General features: G+C 31.7%; 1 pseudogene across 1 annotated transcript; it reads left to right on the plus strand.

Moving 5' to 3' along the window:
* Window positions 1-8715: 8715 nt before the first annotated feature.
* LOC145113098 (serine decarboxylase-like) lies at window positions 8716-13531 on the plus strand (annotated as a pseudogene). Its single transcript, XR_013710725.1, has 6 exons — window positions 8716-8944; window positions 9200-9431; window positions 9507-9700; window positions 9899-10030; window positions 10324-10678; window positions 13315-13531. The product of XR_013710725.1 is annotated as a serine decarboxylase-like (transcript).
* The last annotated feature ends 4693 nt before the right edge of the window (window positions 13532-18224 follow it).

The raw sequence follows: 18224 nt of genomic DNA on the forward strand, positions 1-18224 counted from the left end.
CTAAATGGTCCAGATGGTGGGTGAATCGGTCCATATATATCACCTTGAATTCTTTCTAGAAATCTAGGTGACTCCCTTTCAACTTTCATTGGAGAGTGTTTTATAATTAACTTTCCAAGGGAACAAGATGTACATGGTTTTATGCTATTGGATTGAGGGAACTTTTGGTCCTTCAATAGATGTCCATGTGTATTCTCAATTATCCTTCGCATCATTGTTAATCCTGGGTGGCCCAACCTATCATGCCATAAATTGAATGTCCCAGGATCTCAATGTTTTCCTTCGACTACCATATTTGATTCAATCATATGTATATATGTATAATGCAGACCAGAATCAAGTGTTGGTAGTTTTTCAAGCACATGGTTTGTGTCTATAATATACATATATTTCTTATTTTCAATGGTCACAGTTTTTGTGTCATATCCTTTGAAATATATGTCATTGAAACTTAATAAGTTTCTATTAGACTTTGGAGAAAATAAGGCATTTTCTATACAAAAGTTTGTACCATTTGGTAATATAAAATGGGCTTTCCCGGTTCCCTCTATCAAGTCTGCAGGTACTGATATTGTATGTATGACTGTTTTTGTTGGTACTAATTCTGAAAAATATTTCTTTGATTTCAGAATAGTATGTGTACTACCACTATCTGCTATACAAAGATCTCCAATCTTTTCTTGGTGTTGTGCTCCAGTTGGACTCATATTAAACTTCACATATAAAAGGAATAATAAGTGAATAAACATAATCATAATTATTATTAAAAAGAAAGTTCATTTATTGTAGGAAAGACATTACATGAAAAACAAACGAAGGAAAAACAGTTTTACTAGAACAATAATAGATTTTTTTTTAGTTTATGTCTTCCATGTCATTGCAGAAATCAGCAACATTTAGCGGAGTGAATTCAACATTATCAATGAGGTTTGCTTCTTTTCCTTTTCCTTTAATGGACTCTTGATAAAGTTGACAAAGATGTGCAGGTGTGGGACAGGTCCTTGACCAATGGTCTGTGCTACCACATCTATAACATGAACCATCAGATTTTTGTGATGTCCCAGTGCCATGCCTTGCCACTTTGACCTTATCTTGTGTGTGGACATTGTTTCTTTGTGAATATTGGTAATTATTTCTTTTCTGGCCACGACCACGATTATTACCTTGTCCACGACCAGAATTATGGTTCTGATTATGGCTTTGGTTTCGATTAAAATAGCCACGGCCTCGCCCTCGACCACGACCTCACCCTCGTCCACGTGTATTGTTTCGATGACCATCAATATTTGTAGCATTTGCTTCAGGAAGTGCTACTGATCCCGTTGGACGAGATTCATGGTTTTTCATCAAGAGTTCATTGTTTTGCTCTGCAACGAGCAGACATGCATTCAGTTCAGAATATCTTGTGAACTTTTACATCTGATATTGTTGCATCAAGGTAATGTTTGTTGCATGAAATGTTGAGTAAGTTTTCTCCAACATATCTTCATCAGTAACCTCTTGTCTACAATACTTGAGTTGTGAACATATTCTGAACAAAGCTGAGTTGTATTCATTTACTTTCTTGAAGTCTTGAAACCTTAGTGTTCTCCATTCATCTCTAGCATTTGGAAGTATAACTTCCTTTTGATGATCAAATCTTTCTTTCAAAAGATTCCAGAGAATACTTGGATCAGTAACATCAAGATATTCAAATCTCAACATTTCATCAATATGCTTACGAAGGAAAACTTGTGCTTTTGCTTTGTCTTGTGCCAAACAATTATTAAATTCATATATAGTATTTGAGATACCCATGCTTTCAAGATGCATTTTTACATCTATCATCCATGGCACATAGTTTTTCCCACTAACTTCAAGTGCTGCAAACTCGAGCTTTGCAATGTTGGACATAATGTAACTATAAATTTTAAACAAAATAAAAATTAAAATTAAAATCCATTTATTTCAATAAATATTACACAAAAAAGAAGCGGTAAAGCTAACATTGCATACAAGCCTAAAAGTAGATGAAATTTCATATTATCTTAGATGTTAAGGATTGGGATGAAAAGTAACATGACTATCATAGTCATGATTATCACAAAAGGATGAATCATCTTGAAGCTTGATTTCTTGAAATTGATTTATTTGATACAAGAGAGAAAAAATTGTTGTGGGTAAAATAAGCAGGGTAAAGATGTTTATTTATGGTAAAAAAAATATAGCCGTTGTTTTTGCTGTTTATAACCGTTGCATATATATTCCCGTTGTGTATATATGTATATGTATTTTATAAATCATGTAATAAGACTTATAACTAATACATAACTTTACTAATTAGAAACATAAATAAATATTAGTAAATGTTTAAATAAAATTATGAAGAGTATCTAAAATATAAATAAACATTGACATGTATAAATAAATATAATTTAAATGTTAGTATGCACAAATAAAAGTTAGTAGCATAATATAAATGTTAGTATGCATAAATAAAAGTTAGTTGCATAATGTAAATGGTAGTTTGCATAAATAAAAATTAGTTGCATAATGTAAATGTTAGTATAAAAATTAGAATACATAAAGAAATGTTAGTATAAGAAATAAAAATTGTTAGTAGTCCATAATGTCCATAATGTATAAGTTTCATTAATTCATTAGTATTATTATTTTAATATGATTGAGGTTTTTATAATTAATAGTGTTTTTACTAAGTAATACATACCTTGATTAAGATAGATGTGATTTTCCACTTGTTTAATAACCTTGATTAGAGCTTTCGTGCTGATAACGTGTTATGAATTAAGCGTAATTAATGTAACTATAAATCAAACCAAACTAGTAAACTTTGATAAGAACTTTAATTGAGAAGAAAGAATATTTAGAGAGAATATGAAAGTTATATCTCTTATATCTTTTGGTGTATCACATTCTTTACAATAGAGGGGTATTTATACTACAAATTTTACTAACATATAATTGTAACTAGTTAGAAATGTTGACAAATTTACCATGCACCAATTATTATGTCATCCACAAATTATTTACAACACCACAAATTATTTACAACAATATATATATATATATATATATATATATATATATATATATATATATATATATATATATATATATATATAGGAAGGATCATTTGAGAACTCAAAGTTTCCCGAGAACCCGAGAACTAAAGGTGGAACGTTGGATCAAAAAAATGAAGGGTCGAGATGTACGGTGACGTTTTTGTAAATAAGTAGACAAAAAAGAAGGAAGGGTATCTTAATTAATTCAGTCAGGGGTATTATAGGAATAAAAGTATAATTAAATGATTTCTTAAATCTAATATCTGATAAAATAAATTTTCATCTCTCTCTCTCTCCTCCCCGTTTTCCTCTCTCGCTCAAACCTACGATCCATCCTCCGAAGACTCTCCTCCGTCGAATTGCCTCTAATCCTTCATCAAATTCCATGCTTTCGATTCTGAAATTGCTTCTACTCACATGAATACGGTGAAGATAAATGACGAACATGATTTATCGTTGATTTCCAGATCTCAATCGATCAAACTATCATCAGCGATCATTAATCTATATGAAATCTGAAATCCCCCAACGATCGAAGTTTCATTGTTGCTGAACTCCTTGATCTCACGTTCTTCATATAAAAAACTCCAGTGAAGATGCTTTGATTTTGAATTGTTTTATCCTCCATCAATTCGTTCCCCAGAGTACACTGTAATCGCCTACTTCTTCTCGGCCTCCACTGTGGATTGAAGACCTGAACGAAGAAGATGATCCCTTGTTGATCAAAATATAGGTATCATCTGTTTCTATTGTTGACTCCTGACCTTTGTTTGACCTTTATGAATTTTTTTTTCCTAATCGTTAAGTTGAACATGTTTAGTCAATATGTTTTTATAAAGAGTTAAATCCTTATGTTGATTGTAGGTATAAAAATAGGCACATGTGTTATTGAAAAATATAAATATTTGTTTGCACTCAACATGTTCGATGAAATGCCTCAATGAGAAATATCACATGTTAACTTCACTTTGACTTCATGAATGATAAACCAATTCCAATTTAGGATTTTGTCCAAGTCAACATCGGAAATGCCGATGAACTCGCTGCCAATAAAGTCATCACACAGGTACTAACTATATCATTCTACCTAAAGTGGCTGAAATTTGAGTTATTGTTTTTTTTATAGTGTTGTATGACTGGATAAATCTTCATGATATTCATCAAAAATGTTAAAGGTTAGTGTCTTGATACATTAATCCTGGTTCTTTTACTTAACTTATTAATACATTGTGTCCAGATTAAGATTAAGTAAAAAGAAAGTCATAATAGCTGTCTGGATTGATTGAGTTAAAAGAAAAGGATCCTAAATCATTGAAACTTAGTAAAAAAGAGATATCCTGTAAATGTTTGAAATGGTTATGATTGCAGCATATTGAGGTATTGACACCAATGGAGAAACTCAACTACTATGTTTCCAACAAAATCTGATATTGCTTTGGTTTTTTTGATGTAATAGATTCAAGCAATTATTAAAATGTTGATAATGGATATTTAGCAAGTTCTTGTCATTCTGGAACAATATCTGGATTTATGCTCATGACATCATCTGGAACAACAGTAAGAACTTTTTCATTTTTTTTTATTTTTTTTTATTTTTTTTTTCAATTTGGAATTGGAATAAAAAATACATACTTTTCCAGTTTAGGGCAGTTGTAATTGGTCTTGGCGCTCTTTTTATATATATATATTTTTTTCTAAGTTGGTGTTGTATTGGAAAATAAAAAGTTGAATCTTTGGTTACATAAAAATTCGGAAACATTATGTTGGTAAAGAACTATAACCTTTTTGTGCTATTTTGTTATAGAAAAATATTCCATGATCCATTAATCTTATTTTTTTTCATTACAGAAGTACATTTCTGAAAGAGATTATGAACCATTTGGTATTTTATTATTGTCGTGCAATTTGAAAGTATATAAAAATCATATATTTCATCCATGTAACAGAATTTGTGATTTTTTGGAAGTTTTGAGTGAAAATTGACATGAGACATTGGTGGATCTATTAATCGTGAAATAGCTTAATTCTCATTGATTTGATTGGCTGATGCAAGATGATTTTTGTTTATGTTTATTTTATCTTCTTTTCTAACAGGACCTTTTGGAGATTATTAAATAATTGGATGAGTAATTTTTTCGGGCCGTGAATTCCGGCGGAAAATGACGGCTTTGTTGGAGGTTTTGACTTGCACATTTCCTAACGAAACACCCTCATGTAAAATCTCATAATTTAAATAAATAACTTTCAATTAAATTGCTTGAAACTTTATGTTCCATGAAATGTACAATTGCTATTGCTTTGTGTATAAGTTCTCATTGCATGACTCATCAGAATTAGTTGATGTCAGCTCTAGAAAAGGTGTTACAATATTATCATGGCAATTAGAAGAAGATAGATATGAATTATATATAATTCACATGTAAATCACATATAATTCACATGTAAATCACATATAATTCACATGTAAATCACAGGTGAATCACATATTAATTACATGTGACTCACATGTAAATCACATGTGAATCACAGGTGAATCACATATTATGTTTGTAGTGTTATTTTGTTGGTTATTTGGAGGCTGCGATCTGCTCATCATGTTTTAGCTGTTGGACGGTTATATCTCTCTCTTCATTTGTCTGGATTAATTCATTCCTTTTGTTGGTAAATGAAATGAAACACCCGATAAACCTGAATAACATAAATTACATATGATTTACATGTGATTCACATGTAAATCATATGTAATTCACATGTGATTCACACGTAAATCACAATTACACGTGATTCACATGTAAATCACATATGAATCACATGTGATTCACATGTAAATCACAATTACATGTGATTCACATGTAAATCACATGTAATTCACATATGAATAACCTGTAATTCACATGTAAATCACAAGTTGGTCACATATGACTCACATGTAAATCACATTTACACGTGATTCACATGTAAATCACATGTAATTCACATATGAATCATTCACATATGAATCATATGTGATTCACACATAAATCACATATGATTCACATGTAAATCACATGCAATTCACATGTAAATCATATGTGATTCACATGTAAATCACATGTGAATCGCATGTGATTCATATGTGAATCGCATGTGATTCATATGTTAATCACATGAAAATCACATATGTATTTTTGTGAGTGTTTTTGCATCAATCATTTTTTTTTAATTTTCTTGTAGATTTGGAAGAAATTGTGGTGAATATTGAAGAGGTGAAAAATGATAAATTGAAGAAAATAAGGAAATATTGACACGAAGACATGAAAATGCTTTGAAATTTGTAGCATTTTTTTATTTTTTATATTTTATTTTGTATCGAATAAAATACTTGTACTATTATGTTTATAGATTAATTAATGAAAATGAGATTTTTTGTGATTACTTACGAATATTATAATATGAGAAATATACATATATGCATTTGAAAAAATATGCATATATTCACCTAAAAATATATTTTTTTTAAAAAAATGAGGTTTTTTTTTTGAAAAATTGCAGTTTTTTTTGAAAAAAAAATGTAACTTTCTTTAAAAATTTTGTAGTTTTTTTGAAAAAATTGCAGTTTTTTTATTTAAAAATGCAGTTTTTTTTTAAAAAAATTGCAGTTTTTTTATTTAAAAATGCAGTTTTTTTTAAGAAAAATTGAAGTTTTTTTTTTAAATGCAGTTTTCTTTAGAAAAATTGCAGTTCTTTTGGGAAAAAAATGCAGTTTTTTTGGGGAAAAAAATGCAGTTTTTTTGGGGAAAAAAATGCAGTTTTTTGAAAAAATTACAAATTTTTTTAAAAAAATATTTTTTTCAATTTTTTTTCATAAATACATGTTTTCTATAAAAAAATTAAAAAATCTGCATTTAAAAAAAGCGAAAAATACTATATTTAAAAAAATCTGAAAATTTGATTTATGATGTAAATTTTTAGACATTTATATTAATATATTAAATAACACAAAAAAATTAAACATTAAATGAGATTGGTAAGATGACGATCATGTCCTTAATGAATTACTTTTGATCCAACGCTTCACTTTTAGTTTTCGAGTTCTCGGGAAAATATGACCTCTCAACCGATCTCACCCCTATATATATATATATATATATATATATATATATATATATATATATATATATATATATATATATATATATATATATATATATATATATAGGGTGAGGTTCAATAGAGAACCACAATTAACCAAGGAACCAAGGAACCAATCGTGAGCGTTGGAATCATAACGATCAACGGCCAAGGAAATAGATGTACACTTTTACATTGGACGCACACACACCGGATTATACCAAAAAATCCATCCTTTACAAAAACCCCACCACTTTTTTTCGTTTAAATTTTTTTTTAAACCATGTTTTTTATCAAGAAAAAAACCCGAATATACCGTTATTCACGATTTTTCGTTCTCTTTCCATAGAGATCCATGATGATATATAAAAAACGAATTTTTTTTTCGAAAAAAACCCACTTCATTTTCTTTGATGAAAAAATTTAAGGTCTATTTTTTTATAGAAAAAAAATGAATAAATATATCAAAATTCATATTTTTTGTACTTTTTAAACATAGATTCATATTCAAGTTAAAAAAAAAAACTTTATTTCAGTTTAGATTCACATTGTGAACCTGTTCAGATTCATATTGTAAACCTATTCAGATTCACATTATGAACCTCCTTAGATTGACAGTGTGCATAATAAAAAGTCAGATTCACAGTGTGAATCTGAACTGATCGGAGCTTTTTCACATTGTGAATGTTAAAATTTGAAATATTTACAGTTTAGATTCACAGTGTGAATTTACACTGATTGAGGTTTTTTTTTTTTAACCTTCTCAGATTCATAGTGTGTATAATAATAATTCAGATTCACAATGTGAATCTGAACTGTTCGAGATTTTTCATATTGTGAATGTTAAAAATTGAAATATTTACAGTTTAGATTCACAGTGTGAATCTGTACTGTTCGAGGTTTTTTTTTTTTTTGTTTTTTTTAGTCGGTGTTGATGTTTATTAATAGAGTACAAAAAATTAATATTTTTGGTATAATTAGTTTTTTTTTTTGAAAAAACTAAAAAAATTAAGTGAGTTTTTTTCGAAAAAAAAAGTTCGTTTTTTATATATCATCATGGATCTCTATGGAAACAGGACGAAAAATCGTGAACAACGGTATATTCGGTTTTTTTTTTTTTTGATAAACAACTTGGCCTAAAAAAAATTTTAAATGAAAAAAAGGAAGTGAGTTTTGTTATAATCCGGTACATGTGCGTCCATTATAAAAATTTACAACCCTTCCTTTTGCCGTTGATCGCTTTAAATTCCGACGCTTTGGATTGGTTCCTTGATTAATAATGGTTCTCTATTGAACTTTTCCATATATATATATATATATATATATATATATATATATATATATATATATATATATATAAATCGCTAATAGATAATCTCATAACTTGCAGTGTTAAGTTTCTACTTCAGTATTATACTTGCATGATTAAATCACATATCATATGCTCTAAATGGGAAAACTTGATCTTAGATTAAAATAAATAGCATTTGTTATACTTTATTTTCATTATCCACAAAGACTCTTTTTTTTTCGCTTTTTTATCATGAGTCTTAATGATGCACGTCCACGTGAGGTTGTAAACGGTGGGACTTCGGTTAATGGGAAGGAGAAACCGAGGGAAATTGTTCTAGGTAGGAATGTGCACACTAGTTGGCACGAGATAACAGAGCCTGATGATGATGATGAAGTTACCGGAGAAAGAGAAGCTTATATGGCCAGTGTGTTGGCCAGATATCGAAAGTCCTTGCTTGAAAGGACAAAACATCATTTGGGTAACAGTCTTTTTCGGTCTTATTTGCTGAAATTTATGTTTATGATCTTGTTTTTTTATTACACAATTGTTTATCATGTCTAGAAATATCCATGTGATATATGTATGCATGCAGTTCTTTAGTTTTGGCTTTGAGGGCTAGTGGAAATTTGTCATATGACAATGTTTGATGTTAATCTTTGATGTTTTTTTTATAATATATATATATATATATATATATATATATATATATATATATATATATATATATATATAGGATATCCGTATAATCTGGACCTCGACTACGGTGCGTTGTCTCAGTTGCAGCGTTTCTCCATTAACAACCTTGGGGACCCATTCATCGAGAGCAATTATGGTGTCCATTCCAGGCAGTTTGAGGTTGGTGTATTGGACCGGTTTGCTCGTTTATGGGAGTTGGAAACGAACGAATATTGGGGTTACATTACAAATTGTGGAACAGAAGGCAATCTTCATGGCATACTAGTCGGGTTTGTATGATTTTATCTCATTTCTTGGATTTTTTACTACTTGAATACCTTTATATATTGTGTAAAATGTAACAGGAGAGAAGTGTTTCCTGATGGGATTTTGTATGCTTCTTGCGAATAGAATTATTCCATCTTCAAAGCAGCAAGAATGTATCGAATGATTTGTGAAAAGGTCAACACGCTCCTTTCTGGGGAGATTGATTGTGAAGATTTTAAAGCAAAACTTGGTCTTCATAAGGACAAACCTGCAATCATCAACGTGAATATAGGTTCTCTCTTAGGCCCCATCGTTTCACACACAGCATATGACATACATCGTTTGATATGTATTAGACTGACATGTCAGTGGTACAAATTAATGTGTTTTATTAGTGCAAAACCCATGAATGTCCTTATACTTATCGTAAAAAATAATCCTAAAAAGCTTGTCCATCCTATTATTTACATTTTTACAAACGAATTTGCAGGAACAACAGTGAAAGGAGATGTGGATGATCTTGATCTGGTCATAAAGACCCTTGAAGAAACAGGATTTACACATGACCGATTTTATATCCACTGTGATGGGGCTTTGTTTGGTCTAATGATGCCTTTTGTTAAACTTGTAACTAATCCGTGATACTATGAATCTTATAACGTAATGTATGCATGAAGGGCCAAGCTACACGGTTCACTCGGTTAATTGAGTAAAAAAACAATTTTTTTGAATAAAAAACTTTATCGAAACACACATATTAATCGTTCAGCCATTTTATCAGTATAAAACTTAATAGGACAAAAACTAATTAAAGAAACATTCCTGTAATGGAAAAAAGGAAAATGGTAGTTAAGTAATTTATAAATTTGCCCTCGCTTATTTCATAGTTCATAAATTGTACTTTCTTTCTCGTACAATCAGGCACCAAAGTATCTTTCAAGAAACCGATTGGATCCGTGAGTGTTTCGGGTCACAAATTCGTCGGGTGTCCAATGCCATGTGGCGTTCAAATAACATGATTAGAACACATCAACGCGCTTTCAAGAAACGTCGAATATCTCACTTCACGAGACGCAACAATAATGGGAAGTCGTAATGGTCACGCCCCATTGTTCCTTTGGTACACTTTAAACCGAAAAGGGTACAGAGGGTTCCAAAAAGAAGTCCAAAAATGCCTCAGAAATGCCCAATACTTAAAAGGCCGGCTAACCATTGCTGGAATTAGTGCCATGCTCAATGAGCTTAGTAGCACAGTGGTCTTTGAACGCCCACAAGATTTTTGGGAAATTTAGGGTTTGTGGTGGAGATCTGGATACCGACTTGGATTGTGATATCACTTTCCGAACTGATATTTCTACCCTATGCCTGGGTTACAAGAAATTCAGCCTAGGATAATCCAAGTGGACACTTACGTTTCTAGGCACAGAAAACGTAAGCCAATATGTTAAAGGGTTCTGTGAATGTGTGATGAAAAACGAGAGCGAAAGAACGTCCTTTTCTTATGGAAAGGAAGAGTTGTTTATATATTAAACGCGATTAGGGTTTCATTAGGGTTGGGCCGTCATTAGTTGCTTTGGAAGCAAGTAATATTAATCCGGATTAGGGTTACCAAAACTAACGAGTTTCGTTAGTTTTACCATAATCACCCTCAAGAAATTGAGTTTTCCATTATGTTCCCACATGCAAAATTCGTGAAGTTTGGGGGCGCTGCCCCTTGGACCTCGCTAGGGGCGCTGCCCCTAGACCCCGCCAAAGGGGCGCTGCCCCTTTGGAAACCCCGGACCCGGGGGCGCTGCCCCCGGACCCCCGACTAGTCGTCGAACCGACTTCTGACTCAATCTTATACATGCGTGCACTCCGCACAACCCCGTACATATATTAGAGTACAAATCATGACGCCCCTTAACCCAAATGTTAGTTCCAGTTACTTAAAATGACCTGGTGACACTAAAATCACCAACAATCCTCCCCCATTTTAGTGTAACCCTTGAACAAACATAACCTTATCAACAACAAACCAAAGTAGTACATAATGAAAATATCGAAACGATTGAATTTCCACTTAGTATCATACACTTGCAAATACTCGAGAATCAGGGTGTTCTAAGAATTGAACCCATCAACCCATTTGAATACCAGAAAGTAAAATACATACTAGTTTATTGAATTTCTAGCATAATACAACTTGACACTATTATAAAGCTGTGTGTCCCAATCCTCTCATGATCGTATCAAGGTCAAGTCCACAACCTCTTGAAATGCGGCTACACTTCACAATCACGTAGGTAACTCCTTTCCATGTATCTGCACATACATTTATCAAAGGAATTATTAAGAAGTTAAACTTCAACCTGGCTAACTTGCAGAACCGAACACATACCTGGGATGAATACTTCATGTGTTCCAATCTATAAGTATGAGCTTTCCACATTGAATTCAACTCTTAACATTATATTAGGAGGGAATTGGGTGTCTCATCATTATAGAATGAAATGGACTTTAATCCCATCCCGATTACAGACTTGTGCACTAAGTCTCTTGTCAGACCTTTAGTCAAGTGATCTGCCAAATTTTGTTGCGATTTCACAAACTCAACCGAAATCACACCATTCATGATTAGTTCTCTAATCATACTATGTCTAACACCTAGGTGTCTAGACTTGCCATTATAAACCTGGCTATATGCCTTAGCCAAAGCGGCAGCACTATCACAAAGGATAGAAATAGGTGCTATCGGTTTAGACCACAAAGGAATCTCATAGACCAAATTCCTTAGCCACTCTGCTGTTGAGTTTTAGTATAGTACAACATCCTATGGTGCACATACAACCCTAAATACCTTGGATCTATGTTTTCTCTATTATACATGCAAATGGTTTCCAAGGCATTAAACCTATAACTAGCATGCATTTGACATAAACCATATAATATACTAGTTAGGGAAACATACCTTTTATGTGGCTTGAAGTCTTGATGTATTTGGCCTTAAGAGCTTAGCACCAATAGTATGAAATGCCTCAAATGGAATCACAACACACCTAGGACAAAGGTGGCTCTTGAGAGAGAATTTCATGCACCAAAACACCTCTATATTTCTCTAAGAAAAGAAGTGGTGATTTTGGCTATGGAGTAACCTATTTATATGTAGGATTCCAAGGGTCATGGGTATAATCCATAATCCATACCCATGGGTTTTATGATCCATGGTTCATGTGGCCCAACTCTTTATGTATCCATACATAAACTTGGTCCAACATGGATCATAAGCCCAACACATATAAATATAACTAATTATCATAATTAGTCCCCATAGATTTAATTAGTCTCTTTTGATCACTAAATTAATTCCAAATTAATTCTTGATCGATACTAATTAAAACGTATGATTTCATATTAATATATTATAACTTATAATATATTAATAAACCATAAATAACCTTCTCTCAAAAGTCCATCCTAACAAATTGTCCTGATGATATGCAACCCAAATGGACCATGCTACTCTCGGGTCAAGTACATACCAATAATAGTTATGGGCTTAGACATCTAATCCAACATCTGCTTCTTTACCAGCAGCTGCTAACGCAACAAACTCAGATTCCATTGTCGAGTTTGTAATGTAAGATTGCTTCTTGGAAGCCCAAGAAATGGCTCTGCCCCTTGGACCCCGCTAGGGGCGCTGCCCTTAGACCCTGCCAAAGGGGCGCTGCCCCTTTGGAAACCCCGGACCCGGGGGCGCTGCCCCCGCATCCCCGACTAGTCGTCGAACCGGCTTCTGACTCGATCTTATACATGCGTGCACTCCGCACAACCCCGTATATATATTAGAGTACAAATCATGAAGCCCCTTAGCTCACATGTTAGTTCCAGTTACTTAAAATGACCTGGTGACACTAAAATCACCAACAAAGATGAGGATTTTACACACAAATGGCAGCTTGCATGCCAAGGAAACATTGCTCATGTTGTGGTGATGCCGAATATAACGATTGATAAATTGGATGATTTTGTTGATGAGCTTATTGAGAAACGTGCGATTTGGTATGAAAATGGGAAGCTTCATTCGCCTTGTGTTGCTTCGGATATTGGTGAGGGTAATTGTTTATGTGTGTTACACAAGTGACGTGTTATTTTATATGAAATTGTGTTGATTGTTTCAATGTATTTTTTTTATGGTTATTTATGTTAGACGTTGGAGTGTGCTGTTTGAAGTTAAAATTATAAAGTTATATTCGACAATTATGTGGTATGAAATGCCTCTTCAATAAACATGACATATACCAACGACGATTAATACCATAAAACCTTCCAACATTTGGCACTAATTATGCAATGAACCAAAAGATTGTCAGAATTTGAAAACTCCTAATTTGTTCTATCATTTTTCAACATCAAAACCACCAACGGACTTCTAGACCAGCGATTATGATAGATCAGTGGATTATTTATTTTATTTTTGGCTTTTTTTGGAAATGTGGATTTATGCACAATCAGCAATATATAGACTGCGGATATGCACAATCAGCAGTCATATGGATTGTTGATGAGCACAATCAACAGTCATATGGACTGCGAATGAGCACAATAAACTGTTATGATTGTTGATTGTACATGTCTGCAGTCCATATAACTGCTAATTGTGCATACATGCAAATTTACAAAATAAATAAATAAATAATTGTAAATTTTTTGAGCCTAAATATGACTTAGACGCACCATTTGGAGAAGATTAGTGTTTTCGGTTTTGATAAATGATGAGCGTATTAGGAGTTCTCAAATGCTTGCAAATCTTTTGGTTCTCACAATAACTCATCGTGTATATATATATATATATATATATATATATATATATATATATATATATAGAGAGAGAGAGAGAGAGAGAGAGAGAGGTAGGTTCAAATGTTTATCACATTTATTGTGTGCTAGAATGCACCAATAAGAACTTAGTAAAAATTATATATATATTAAATGATATCCATACTTATAATTCTTTTTTATGAAAACTAATTAAATTTGTTATTAATGTCAACAATAATATTCTTTCAGAATGACTTCGTATCTAGAAAAATGAGAGTGTATTCTAGCAAAATCAGAGTATATTCTGGTAGAATACACTTTCGTTCTTCATATTTCATGCAACTTTATTTTATCTAAGTGAGTGAGTACTGAAACAAAAAACGAACCCATACATAAAAAAACTAGTTGTGAATTCATTCTGAAAGAATGTTATTGCTAACATTAATAACGAATTTAATTAGTTTCCATAAAAAGAGAATTATATCTATGGATATCATTTAATACACATACAATTATGGAAATCATTTAATATTTATCTTTATTTAATTAAATAATTATTTAATTTTACTAAATTTTTATTGGTGCATTGTAGCACACAATAAATGTAAGAAACACATTAACCTAGCCCTATATATATATATATATATATATATATATATATATATATATATATATATATATATATATAATATTATAAAAAATATTAGTCATATCTTGAATTTTAAGAAATATAAGTTACAAAGTTTTTTTGTACAAATCAATTATTCATAAATAAATCATTAATATTTGCCAAAAGTTTGAAGACTTAAATTACGAAAAGTAATTAAGAAAATTCAATTTGAAGCAAAATGAAAATTTTAAAATATTAAATTCATTAATATAAATTAATTTATATTTCTTAAATTACACACCAATATTAATTAATTTACATCAACAATATAAATATAAGGTAGAAACATAAATATTTTATATAAAAATTGTAATTTTTATTACATAATAACTAATAATAAAATATAATAATTTTTTCCCAGTAAGAAACTATTCGCCAGAAAAACTAATTATCGTACCCGCTTTACGCGGGCACACATATAGTGTATATATATATATATATATATATATATATATATATATATATATATATATATATATATGTGTGTGTGTGTGTGTGTGTGTGTGTGTATTGTTGGATTAGGTGTCTAAGCCCATAACTATAGTTGGTATGTACTTGACCCGGGAGTAGCATGATCCATTTGGGTTGCCTTCACCAGAACAATATGATAAGATGGATATTTGAGAAAGATGTTATTTATGATTTATTAATATATTACAAGTATAATATATTAATTGTGAAATCATAATATTTAATTACTATCGATCAAGAATTAATTTTGGAATTAATTTAGTGATCAAAAGAGACTAATTAAATTAACGGGGACTGATTATGTAAATCAGTGATATATATAGTGTTTGGGCTATTGATCCTTGTTGGGCTAAGTTTATGTAAGTATCCATAAAGAGTTAGCCCACGTGAGATATGGATCATAACCTAAGTGTATGGATTAGGATTTACCCATGACTCTTGGAATCCTATACTATATAAATGTTACCCCTTAGCCAAAATCGAAAGCCCTAAGTATTCTAAGAGAATCATAACCGATTTTGGAGTGTCTAGCCTCTCTCTCAAAGTCCTCATTTATTCATGGTGTTTGTGAACCATTTGAGGCATCACACTTGAGGTGCTAGGCTCTTGAAAGGCCAAGAACTACAACTACATCAAGAGGTATCCATCTAACTATGAGTTTTATATTGTATATCCTCTATTGTATGCTAGTTAGGATGTATGCTTTGGAAAATTGAAATTGCATGTATAATTAGAGAAAACATAGATCCAAAGCATCTAGGGTTGCATGTGCACCATAAGAGTGTTATAGTGTTGAAAACCCAACAGTGGTATCAGAGCCTAGGATTGTTTTATATTATATTTGATGCTTGGTTAATTTTCAAAGCTGAAAAAATCGATTTTTTGGCCTCTGACTGATTAACTCGCCGAGTCCATGAACTGACTCGACGAGTTCACTCATTAAAAGGGCAACTCGATGAGTCATGATTATGCACTCGTCGAGTAGAGGCTTTTGTTTGCAGAATTTCGAGTTTTTGGGCAGAATTGGATTAGGATCATTACCAGAAACTGTTTTGTAATCATAAAAATCGTATTTTCTGATTTGGTAATGATGATCCTCATCCAATCAAAAGATAATTGTCAAATTTTTAAGATAATTGTTGCTTTATATGATAAACAAAGTTACTTGTAAATTGTTGATTTGATTTTATCTTGTTATATGAGTTTAGTTAGATCAATCATGAATTATATGATAATTTTATTTGTTGAAATTGATCTAAATGTTTTTAATGAGTTCCATAACTTGTCCTCAAGTTATGGAACATAAAAAATCTCATCCATTAAAATAACGTTAAACTCATAAGTTATGGAAATGAAGAGTTTTCAAGAGTTACAAAACTTGCCCTCAAGTTTTGGTATTTGAAAAGTCTCAAATTATGAAAACATTAACTATTGTAATTGAAAAGTTTCAAAAGATGCAACTCTTAGGTTCATAACTTAAAAATTAATTAAATAGTTTTAATTTTGAATTTTTTAATAACCTAGATGCTTTGAATAGTTCAATTACACCTTCTGGACTTTATTAAATTAATTAAAGTGTTTAATTAAAAGAGAAGTTTAATAAATCCATAATAACATGGTTTGAGATTAATTAAATTAAGAGTATAATTTATTAATAGAATAAACCACCAAGTATTTTAAATGTTTAAAATACACCCTTATACTATATAAAATTAAAAGTATAATATATTATATATGTATAAGTAAAAGGTCAGTCTTACCGTTAGTAGGCCTCATTCACGAAGCCGGTCTATAAGGGGGGTATAACGTTACTGCCTATAAAATGGTGGTTTAATGGGTGTCCACTCTCACCCACCGCTTCCTTGACTGATGGAGGGTCGTTAGCCGAACGGGTGGGATAAGACATTAATTCTCATTAAAAGTATAATGAAATACCAAGCAACTAAATACTGTTATAAATTCCCAATCTTTGTTACTTAGGAAAAATGTGAATTTGATGTTAACCCATGAAATTGCACATTGCACCTTATTAGTCGTTAGTGGAGCGTGTGTGGTTAACCGACACACTAATATGGGACTAATGAAGGATGACAATGGGTAGCTCGAAGTTAATCATGGATCAATGGAGCATGTGTGGTTAACCGGCACATTGATTGGATGATTTGTAACATTATGTGTACCAAGCTAATTTGCATGGTTATTCACACCTTGTTTGTGATCCTCGGCATCCCAATCACAAACTTGAAGGGCATAATCGAGATTTAAACATGCCATTGAAAAGTTCAATGAATCTCAAAAGAATCTAGGAATTTCAGTTCATTTAAAACTTAATAATCAATTTCGTTTTTCATGGTGGAAATTGGTAAATCGTCATTTACCTACCTTCAAATATTTTACAATTGGATTACGACATCCCTCTTCCGAATTGTAGAATAGTGTGTTGGGTCCTAGCCTTAATATTTCATGTTGGGTGTTGTATTAAGGACTTAAATCAACTAACTTGAATTTCTCCCATTATAGATGTCTAGGTCAGACAACTATGGTCTTCCCGAATCTTATGGAAAAAGCTTTCCTCATGAAGATGATGTTCCCGGAAATCATACTTCACTTCCTCCACCTCCTCCAATAGTTCTCCCTAACCCACAAGTTCAAAGACTTAGAAAGTTCAAGGTCACTCAAGCCCTATTGGCTATCAAACACCAAGATGGAAGGTCTGTGTGCGCACATGTCTTGGAGATGAAGTCACACATTGACATGCTGGGAATGTTAAGAGTCGTTGTGTCAAGGAAGTTGGCTGATGACTTGGTTCTTCAGTCGCTTCCCGAGTCGTATAGTTAGTGTCTTAAAGACTACTATATGACAGACCGCGACGTGA

The sequence above is a fragment of the Lactuca virosa genome, chromosome 5 (genome assembly GCF_052849685.1).
Source record: "Lactuca virosa cultivar CGN04683 chromosome 5, Lactuca_virosa_CGN04683_v6, whole genome shotgun sequence".
In the NCBI taxonomy this organism is placed as follows: Eukaryota; Viridiplantae; Streptophyta; class Magnoliopsida; order Asterales; family Asteraceae; genus Lactuca; species Lactuca virosa.